This window comes from Anopheles ziemanni, chromosome 2 (genome assembly GCF_943734765.1).
Source record: "Anopheles ziemanni chromosome 2, idAnoZiCoDA_A2_x.2, whole genome shotgun sequence".
NCBI classification, from domain to species: domain Eukaryota; kingdom Metazoa; phylum Arthropoda; class Insecta; order Diptera; family Culicidae; genus Anopheles; species Anopheles ziemanni.
This window is the reverse complement of record NC_080705.1, coordinates 50,209,149-50,217,725: the sequence shown is the minus strand read 5'-3', so window position 1 is coordinate 50,217,725 and position 8,577 is coordinate 50,209,149. Positions and strand designations below refer to the sequence as shown.

Here is an 8,577-nt window from a genome sequence, read left to right as displayed (position 1 = left end):
GTGCAACATCAAGTTGTTTTTAAATAGTTTTACTGGTAAAATGAAAGAATCTTGAAATTAAAACATGAAATTGAGTTGGTTACATATAAATTGACAAACATTTTTTATCTATGAAGCGACAATCGATTGAAAATAAGCTTTTATAGCTAGAACATAGAATTTCTTTCAATATAGTCTACGTTGGCAAGCGGGAAAATGCTTAAGAAATTCTAAGTATTGTCCAGTCCGTTTGGTTTGCTAGTTTCAGTGCGTGTATTCTGTCCGTGATAGAAATTGTATGTTTGTTTGGTGTTTGTCATCTGTTTTATAAATCTGGCAAGGTAAGTTAAATATTCATGAATATTGCGTATAGTATACTTAATTTTAGAATTACAGCAGAACATGGAGACACCCAATGTTACGGCAAATAATCAATTGCTAGAAATGCAATCCATTTCCGAGCGTGTGGATATGAACCTGCGGCATACATTTATTTTGACGAAAGTTGTCCGAGGGATGAAAGATGTGCTGGACCAAAGGCCCCCACAGGTGGTAGCATCTCAGCAACCCCCAATAACTTTGGAGGCAGTGCAAAGCAAAGAAGAGCTGGATGAATTAGAGTTCAATCTTGGCAATGTTGAACGATTTCAAGAGGTTCTGCAAAGAATGCAGACTCTTATAGTTAAAACGGAGCCAAAGCAAAGGATGCATGAGGCAGTGCAGCTTCTTTTCAATAAGCAATTTCTAGCCGGATGTAGCTGGTGTGGCGGCGGCCGGCCTGTAAAAATAATTTGATTTAATATTTATTTTAACATACTAAGTCTATGCATGCAGAAGATTGAGAAGCCCAAACAGACGCTTAAGGATCCTCAAACTTTTGCATACACTTCACGTTTTATTTATGAATGGAAAAATCCTTTTTAAATTGTCATCACCAGCCTCATAGTCATTTCAGTAACACCTAAACATAGTAAAGTTTAGGGCCTTTGAAACAAAGTTAAAAATGTATGTTAAATATATGAATACACGAAGGAACCTGAAACATTTCGTTATGTAGACCATGAGAACACAGACTCCCTAGAAAAGAGGCTTGAGTAGGGCGCAGGCGATCTATCCGTTTCAGCATGGAGCCCCGCGAGGCAGCATAGTGCTAAAGGAATCAAAATATCAACTTCAGCAATGCTCTATCAGTAGCCATAAATACGGTTAAAAAGGTCATTCCACGAACATTATCGAGCACGATGATCTCTTGTTGACGTGGAAGCAACCATGCAATCCATAAAACGATCTTCTCAACGGAGTGTATGAAGCAACGGGAAAAGGGCTATGGTATCAAGAGCAATAGTAACAGGAGGATCTATTGGTGGTCTTGAAAGAGATCGTTTCGGTAAATATATCGCTGATAGTTTACATTTTATGGATTCGCACGGTACTTCCAATCTTCTTGACGGACCATTTTCTTTTATTTTATAGATAAACAAATCGGCAGATGACAGTTCTATTTGCGAATTGCCGTCTGCCCACTTTCCTTCGAAAAGCTCCGTCTTATGGTCAATCTGGTTCCCAATCAAGATGAACGAAAACAAAGAACTTTTCTTTGCCTCAAAAAATTTGATGACCTTGCCCTGGTGGGTGAAAAACCATTGATCTCTAAATTCGGGCAGCAAGGTAAAATCGGCTGTTACGTATAATCCAACCCGATTTACCATCAACATTGGATAATTTGGAGTACTATAACTGGCAGCCGTCTGGATAGAATCTCTGGCTTGCACCCTGGCTGCCACTTGCTCCACACACTTCGTACCCGATTTAATACAGCGTTTGATAAACTGCAAGTGGTTTTCAAAACAATAAGCTGAAAAAAATTCAAGTTGTCCGAAACTTCTCCGTACACGTGCCGGAGATTATGGACATTACTTGTCAAGTGGTAAAGACCGTATATCGTGCCGAACTCCTTTACATACTTTTCTAGGAGATTTTTCGCAAGCGGCCAATGTCGCTGATGTGCCGTGGATGCAAAACAGGTCACACCGCAGAAGTAGAGCAAGAAATGATTGTAAGCCTGTTCGTTCATGCAATCTTCCAAGCCCACAACGCTAATGTAATGCAGAAAGGACCGATATTCGGTACCCTTCCAATTGCGGACTTCATTGAGGTGCCTCATGGGGCGATGCACCTCAGAAGGAAGCCGTGTATTTTCCATAAACTTAGACACAGCTTCCTTCTGGGGGTCTGCACGTTGACTAGTCCTATCCATAGTAACTTAGGTGTTAAATTGCCGAATGTTCTTTAAACACTCGTTTGTAACCGGTATTTATTTGTATTTTTACTTTTTTATTAAACCTTTTTCATCCATTCCAATGTTAAGAATGTATATTGTTGTGCCTAGTTCCACAAAAATATCGACTTCCTTATTGATATTTTACAATAAAATATCTTGCGCGGAAGATTTTTTTATTAAACAACTACCCTAGACACATCATATAATAAACCATCGTCAACGCTGAAGTCAGAGCGTATGCGATGCCAGAAACCATGGTTTATTATACTGCTCGAAACTTTTACCCGCAGAACCCTAGGGTACGTGACAATCGTTTGTTTAGTTTTAAACCATGGTTTAATTTGACACAAATGAATGACAAATTAACGCGGTTCATCCAAAATGAACGCTAGACGGCAGATTAAACCATGGTTAAATAAACAAATCCGTATGCGATTCCACCTAATGTTTTGGACGGTGTCACTACAGGCCTTGGTCATCGCGCTAAACAGTGGTAAAAGGTGTATCTGTTCAGCCATACCAACTATCTGGGGCCGTTGGGGCTTCGTTTCTTGTTTAATGCCCATGATCTGCGCTTTCGGTCTTTGTTTCGATTACCCTCATTTCACTATCCTGTTGGAATTCCGGGGCTAAACCCCCCCGGATGTTTTCCATTCTGTTGTTAGCTGACGGGAACGTCAGCTTGACCTTTTGTTTGGGTTTTTGTATCGGTGTTTTTGTTGTTTGATCTGCTAAAGTCTTGGTGCACACGACTGTCCGATGTGCACCTTTCTTCCGCAGTACCTACACTCCGGCTCCTGTCCGAGGTACTTAATTTTTATTTTGCTGTCTTTGTTTATGATTAGCGTTTGTGGGATTTATTTTTTTACAATCATCTGCACTGCATATTCCCCCGTCTTTGTAGGGAATAGGCATTGTTTGCCCCACATTAGAGCCTCCATCTCTTTAATCTCACCGTACGCACCCAGGACTTTATTCAGCTCTTCCTCGGTAACCTCGTCCGGGGCGTCACTGATGTTTACTTCTACTGCCCCATCAGCCAAGGATAACGGAATTACGTAGGTCTCTCATGTGATCGTCATGGTTGTACCCTGGCCCCCTTAGACCGCCCTGTTCGCGATGTCCAGGTTGGTAACCTTGACATATGATACCGGGTCGAGTTTGCAGCATTGTAACATGACTACTTCGCCCTGCCCTAGTCCTAGCTGGGTTGCCACCATCCCTTGAATCATCTGGAAGGGTGGTTTCGGGACGTTGGCCAGGTTAATTTTTATGGTGTTGACGCGGATGCTCATTTTCGTTTCGGCGGTGTTTTGTGAGATGGAAGGTAGTGGATTTGTGACATAGAATGTAGTGGGTTTGTGTTAATGTGTGTGGGTTTACCCCTCTCCCATTTTGTCGTGCCTCCATTTTTCGTTTAAACTCTTCTATAATACTCTCTGCACACCCTACGCTTATAATCTGTAGCATTTGGTAAGTTATTTTGTCCACTCCTGTCCACTTTTGTCCATTTCTATTTTTTGAAATTATGGTGCTACATTTCTCCCAGTCCAGAATTTTATCATCATGGTTCAGGAGCGGCGCTTGGACCGTCCTAGCTTTTTTCTCTGGAAAGTGTTGCTGCTTCTACTTCTTCGCCATCTCCATGCTGCTATGCACTACATTTTCACTGTTGCTCCTATTTTTTCCGGTGTATTTGGCTACAGGCTGCCACAGCTCCCTGCACGAGGTCTGTCCATCCTTATCCAGCCATTTTTCAAAAAAATTGAGATACCTAAAACGTGTCACTCGTTTTTTTAGTTTTATATGATTATCCAGGCTCTGGTACTCATCGTAGGCCTTGTGGGCCTTTTTTTTCTCCTCCCATGCCTTCTACACTTCTTTACTTCACCATGGCTTTGGACTAAACCTAGTTTTTTTTGGCGTTGTTATTCATAATTCTAATAATATCTTTGGTAACTGAGTCTAGGGTGGGGTCCTGAGATACACTCATGCACTGCATCCGTGCGGCCATTCTTTTCGTGTTCACTATTACAGTCAGGTTGTCCTTCGATGGTTCTTTTTCCCGCGGTCTGGGCAAATAAAAGTGTCCTCCTTGTTGTGTAGCAACATGAGGTCTGTATCGTTGATTTCCTCCAGTAGTAACCTCCCCCTAGCGTCCGAGTACGTGTTGCCCCACGCCATGTGGTAGGCATTGACATTCCCCGTTAAAATTGATGTCTTGCCTTGTCTTTTCGATGCTGGCTACTATTTTGCGTATTCAATATTGCTATCTAGGTTTTTGGACTCACGTAAAGCAACAAAACCATCTTGTCTAATTCCCTTACATAAACTGTTGTTATTTGTACTTGATTGTTGGAGCTTGCTTCTCCTGGACGTCTTTCCAGTTTGTTGCATTTTTTATCGCTATGGCAGTGCCCCCATTGGGGTGAGCATGGCGCAGCGGTAGCGCGAGGAAACACCACACCACAGGTGTGGGATCGAATCTTGAGTTTGGCACCCTCCGGTATTACGAACGGCTGACCACCGATCTATAATATACCGTCTTTCGGTCACACAAACCCTCTTCGGAGAGAGGCCTTGTCCCACTAGGGGATTTCGTGCCACATAAAAAAAAAAAAAAAATTCTTCTGTGTGCGCTGTTAGGCTACATTTGGCACAGGTTCTTTCGCCTCTGCACCATTTCTTTGTGTGTCTTATTTTCATACAGTTGGTGCATCTCATGGGTCTTGGGATGTTCCACCTTGACGGGATACAGCCCAAAGTCCCCCTTTCTCGGTATACGTGCTAATTTGAATGTTAGTATGGCCGTCTTAGTGTTCACCACTTCCCCTACTCGGTTATGGAGACCATTATGGAGACCTCCGTTACATTCTGGTTTGCTAATCCCTCTACCACCTCCCTTATCGCTTAGGAAGAGAATGTAATCGCACCTGATAAGCCCTTTGACCACGTTTAGCGTAGGGTGTTCCCTTACGCTCACCGTGTTGCTTCCGTTGCCGTACGGGATCGAGCTAATCTTCATTAGTTTCAGAACCTGCCTTTTTTCACTCTAACCAACATTTTGCCATTTCTCAGCCGTCTTGCTTCTACAGGCTTGTCCTCCAGAACATTATCGTATTTTTTTTGCCAAGATAACAGGGTTTGCGTTTGATAGGTCCTTGCCGGGTGTCGTCAACTCCATTAGTATGAACTGCTCATTCTCGTATATTGTGTCCTCATCGCTGAAATTCATCGTCTGTTTCCTTTTTTTTTTACTTTTGTTGGCTCTACTAGTAAGGTAAAACCATTTTTTTTAGGGTTTCCCCTTCGGGATCTTCCACCCCCATCTCCCTCACCAGTCACCCACTACTATCGGTTTTTCTACCACTTGTTCCTCGCTATTCTCTTATCATACTCGCGTCCACATGTCCTTTTTTCTCTTTTACACGACCAGAAACCTTTGTTCACTATCCGATCTCTCTCATTACTCGTACCGGACATCTACTCGACTCGCTCAGCCTCGCTGGATTGCAACAGATCAATAGTAACCACAACACACATGGCTCCATCCTTGATTTGGTTCTGGAGGACTCTCCTATCATAGCGAATGGCTTTGATATCACTGCTTCTATTGACTGTTAAGTCGAACAAGATTATTATTATGATTATTTTATTACACATTGTTTGCCGCAAGGACTTTACAATAGTTTGATTACACGAAAAATATAGTTTTTTTTTATAGAGAGGAAACCTATCACAGGCATCAGGTCCCCTTCTGTCATGGGTCCCTGATAGTTCCGGATTCTTACCGACTAAAACCTCGCCCTACTCAAAAGACTCCTGGATCCCCCTCCGCAGTCTTGGTGTGAACCATTGCCTACGGACAGGGCACGTACACCAGGGTCCGTTAATTTGCAATAATGCACTTCTGGTAGACTGAAGGCTCTGCCCTGCATGTTCAACGACAGAATATTAGGTACAAGGTGTTATGCCAAGCCCTGTTACGTACGCTCTTTGTGACTTTGATGCAGGATACTCCGGGGGTGGCAGCTACCGCTCACTGCATGCGCCTACTTGTAGCACCACGCAACCCGCTCGGTGGAGGTAATAGTCGTTCCTGGTGCAAGCCCGTTCTTAGTTGCTGTTATGTTAACGTCTCAATTAGTGGTTCTAAGACCATCTCCCTGGTGTTGCAGCGCGACGAGTTAGCGCCCAGACGTGATCGCCATGGAGATCGCCTCCAGCTCGACGTCTGGTGTTGCCGCGAGCAGCATGCGCACGCCGGGTTGGGACAGCCGCTGTTGTCCTAGCAGTCACGTCTGGCGTAGATGACGTAACGGACGCCCGATTGGCCCGTTCCTCGTTCCAATCCCGCTGTAGCAGCCTTGTCACCCTCATGGTGGCCTCGACTATCCTGCTCCACTCCTCCTGGCCGCTTAGAGGATGCGACATGAGGTTGTCCGGAGCTACCGCGTTACTCTCGCCTTCCCCAAGCAGCCTACGAAGGATTTCCGAAAACCTGGGGCACCTGAATATAGCATGCTCCACCGTTTCCGGAACTTCGGGGCACCGCGAGCAGTGCGGGGACGACGTGAACCCCTTGCGACACAGGTAGTCTCTGAAGAAGCCGTGACCGGATAGTATCTGCGCCAGATGGAAGTTCACGTTCCATGTTTACGCGACTGCCATGCCGCAATGTCCGCAAAATCGTTATACTAATGAGCAAAGCATTCAAACAAATTTAGTCAAACGTGCTTACTCTTCAAAGTCTAATTAGCTGTGCCTGCAAACTATTCCTGCTTCATATAATAATTGATATTAATCGATTAACATTCGCAGAACGATATTACACCCGTTTCCACTTAAGGTGGAAGCGCGCCCGACTTCTGTGCAATAGCGAGCTACAACGGTGGAAACGCGAGTATCAACGGTGGTACGGCGCGCATGATGACTGAATCTCGTTTGACTACTGTTGAAATGCGGACACGGACTGTTGGAGGGACTCAAATTTTCGCTAGCTTTATTAAGAGCAATTCCTGACGCAGTATTCAAAACATCCGCTACCTCTCACTTTTACAGATCTTATGCAGAAATATACCGGCCGTCAGAATTGTACATCTTGCTCATCGGTCCGGTAGTACAGGAAGTTCTGCTTTCGATTGACGGGGAGAAAATATATCGTCAATTCTTTCATCACGCCAAAGACAAGAATTTTACGGCACGGAATCGGCACCATTCTTAGCAACACGAACATTGAAGCAGATTGCAAACGATCATGGGGAGCCCTACCCACGTGCAGTTAGTCCTGTATTCCATGATTTCTATGTGGATGATCTACTAACCGGTGCTGAAGATCTAGCGGATACAATCGAAGTAGTGACCCACGAAACACTGCACGAAGTAAAGCAAGCCAAATCAGCAGCTCAATCGGGATCCAAATAGTCGGATCAATTTGGTTGAAAATTGCTGAAGCAAAACCGAAGCTGCCGCGGCAAAAGCAAAAAATGGAGACCCGTTTCGGGGCCCTCGCTCTTTTTCTCTTCTCTCCCTTGTACACATTCTCATGGTTCGAGCTGTTACGCGGACTTGAACCGCGTTGTTTCCCCTCCGGTCTCTACGCACCTACCGCAGGATCGGCTCTTTGTTAAGAACGGTGCGCTAAAGGCCCAATATGTATCTACTGCGTTGTCGTTTGTATGGACTGTATGGGAATGCATCGGTATACGCTCAACCCGCTCTAGCCATGTAAACCTCTCGCGGAGCGAATGCATATGGCCACCGCGTTTCGGTTTTTGCTCTTCATTTAGCGATCGCTTGCGTTGCGTACGTATGAATGAATGACCGCTCGCGCTGGGTATTCGACCGCTCGTGCTGGGTCTACGATTGCTCGCGCTGGATATTCGATCGCTCACGCTGGGTCTTCGCGCAGGGCATTTAAACTTCGTATCGTATTGCAATGCGCATGCGCACTGTGATGACTGAGATTGGAACTAACATTCCACAAATTAGTTTTGTGAGGATTGTGGAACTAACATTCCACAAATTACGTTTTCTCTAGTCAAACGGTGCTGTAAAACCGAAGGGTTTACATCGCGAGTAGAGGTTCAAAGTTACCCGGTCGTGTTGATAAGTGTTGCGTCGCGAATTCGGTGTTATTCGTACGGTGTTATAAACCCAAAGGGTCGCGAGTCGCCGGTCCAATGGAGAACACTCAAGACCCAAATAACCTTTTGCGTGCTTTAACCTCGCGATGAGTTGATATCCGTTCAAAAATCGAGGGTTCTCCGTTCAACGGATAGTTGTGACAATAGCAGCGGCATCCGTGCAATTTTTGA

The 8,577-nt window shown here is 44.6% G+C and overlaps 1 pseudogene; it reads right to left on the bottom strand.

Annotated features, from left to right (window-relative positions):
• Positions 1-594: 594 nt before the first annotated feature.
• On the bottom strand, positions 595-2,182 carry LOC131293777 (uncharacterized; annotated as a pseudogene).
• Positions 2,183-8,577: the final 6,395 nt, after the last annotated feature.